The sequence below is a fragment of the Cervus elaphus genome, chromosome X (genome assembly GCF_910594005.1).
Source record: "Cervus elaphus chromosome X, mCerEla1.1, whole genome shotgun sequence".
NCBI lineage: Eukaryota > Metazoa > Chordata > Mammalia > Artiodactyla > Cervidae > Cervus > Cervus elaphus.
In genome coordinates, this window is record NC_057848.1 from 3,953,593 (window position 1) to 3,956,136 (window position 2,544).

A 2,544-nucleotide genomic window follows, 5' to 3' on the forward strand; every position below is an offset into this window, starting at 1 on the left:
CCCTTGCTGGGGCAGTACCCCCGGAGGCCAGGAAGGTCTGGGCAAGGCTGGCCAGGGGCAGGGGCCCTGCTGGGTCCTGCCCCTGGCCTGTGGGGCCTCTGAGCACAACCGGCCCTCTCCCGCTGGAAGACCTCCCCGGCTGCCTCCAAAGGCCGCTTTGCAAGCACTCTCGCCGGCTGTTCCCGGCAGCCGCGCACAACGCTCCCAAGCCCGGGAGAAAAGCGCTTCGGGGTGGTGCTCTCTCCCGGCCCTTGCCCCTGAGCCTGGGGGCCAGGCAGGGGGTCCACACTCCCAGGCCAAGGCAGAACCACATGCACACGTCTGTTCCTGCCCCCTGCACCGGCAGAGAGCTCGGGGGAGCCAGAGTCTGTCAGGCAGCTGCTGGGCTGGCCGCCTGTGTGGGAAGGGGCAGAGCCGACCTAGGGGCACACTGGGCCTCTTGCTCTCCCTGCTGCCCTGAGGCTGCTGGGCCAAAGAGGTCTTGGGCATCCAGCCCCTTGCTGGTCCCTTCCCTCTGACGAGGCCCTCTGAGCTCCAGCACCTTGCAGTGTGGAGACAGCCCCTGCCAGCAACCTCCTCTCCAAGGAGGCCTCAAGCGAGGCCTAGGCCCAGGGGAAAGGCACCAGCGGGGATGAGCCTGGGGAGGCGCCCGGGCATGTCTGGACCCAGTCCCCGCAGCCTGCCCCTTGCTGGGGCAGTACCCCCGGAGGCCAGGAAGGTCTGGGCAAGGCTGGCCAGGGTCAGGGGCCCTGCTGGGTCCTGCCCCTGGCCTGTGGGGCCTCGGAGCACAACCGGCCCTCTCCCGCTGGAAGACCTCCCCGGCTGCCTCCAAAGGCCGCTTTGCAAGCACTCTTGCCGGCTGTTCCCGCCAGCCGCGCACAACGCTCCCAAGCCCGGGAGAAAAGCGCTTCGGGGTGGTGCTCTCTCCCGGCCCTTGCCCCTGAGCCTGGGGGCCAGGCAGGGGCTCCACACTCCCAGGCCAAGGCAGAACCACATGCACACGTCTGTTCCTGCCCCCTGCACCGGCAGAGAGCTCGGGGGAGCCAGAGTCTGTCAGGCAGCTGCTGGGCTGGCCGCCTGTTTGGAAAGGGGCAGAGCCGACCTAGGGGCACACTGGGCCTCTTGCTCTCCCTGCTGCCCTGAGGCTGCTGGGCGAAAGAGGTCTTGGGCATCCAGCCCCTTGCTGGTCCCTTCCCTCTGACGAGGCCCTCTGAGCTCCAGCACCTTGCAGTGTGGAGACAGCCCCTGCCAGCAACCTCCTCTCCAAGGTGGCCTCAAGCGAGGCCTAGGCCCAGGGGAAAGGCACTAGCGGGGATGAGCCTGGGAAGGCGCCCGGGCATGTCTGGACCCAGTCCCCGCAGCCTGCCCCTTGCTGGGGCAGTACCCCCGGAGGCCAGGAAGGTCTGGGCAAGGCTGGCCAGGGGCAGGGGCCCTGCTGGGTCCTGCCCCTGGCCTGTGGGGCCTCTGAGCACAACCGGCCCTCTCCCGCTGGAAGACCTCCCCGGCTGCCTCCAAAGGCCGCTTTGCAAGCACTCTCGCCAGCTGTTCCCGCCAGCCGCGCACAACGCTCCCAAGCCCGGGAGAAAAGCGCTTCGGGGTGGTGCTCTCTCCCGGCCCTTGCCCCTGAGCCTGGGGGCCAGGCAGGGGGTCCACACTCCCAGGCCAAGGCAGAACCACATGCACACGTCTGTTCCTGCCCCCTGCACCGGCAGAGAGCTGGGGGGAGCCAGAGTCTGTCAGGCGGCTGCTGGGCTGGCCGCCTGTGTGGGAAGGGGCAGAGCCGACCTAGGGGCACACTGGGCCTCTTGCTCTCCCTGCTGCCCTGAGGCTGCTGGGCCAAAGAGGTCTTGGGCATCCAGCCCCTTGCTGGTCCCTTCCCTCTGACGAGGCCCTCTGAGCTCCAGCACCTTGCAGTGTGGAGACAGCCCCTGGCAGCAACCTCCTCTCCAAGGAGGCCTCAAGCGAGGCCTAGGCCCAGGGGAAAGGCACCAGCGGGCATGAGCCTGGGGAGGCGCCCGGGCATGTCTGGACCCAGTCCCCGCAGCCTGCCCCTTGCTGGGGCAGTACCCCCGGAGGCCAGGAAGGTCTGGGCAAGGCTGGCCAGGGGCAGGGGCCCTGCTGGGTCCTGCCCCTGGTCTGTGGGGCCTCTGAGCACAACCGGCCCTCTCCCGCTGGAAGACCTCCCCGGCTGCCTCCAAAGGCCGCTTTGCAAGCACTCTCGCCGGCTGTTCCCGCCAGCCGCGCACAACGCTCCCAAGCCCGGGAGAAAAGTGCTTCGGGGTGGTGCTCTCTCCCGGCCCTTGCCCCTGAGCCTGGGGGCCAGGCAGGGGGTCCACACTCCCAGGCCAAGGCAGAACCACATGCACACGTCTGTTCCTGCCCCCTGCACCGGCAGAGAGCTCGGGGGAGCCAGAGTCTGTCAGGCAGCTGCTGGGCTGGCCGCCTGTGTGGGAAGGGGCAGAGCCGACCTAGGGGCACACTGGGCCTCTTGCTCTCCCTGCTGCCCTGAGGCTGCTGGGCCAAAGAGGTCTTGGGCATCCAGCC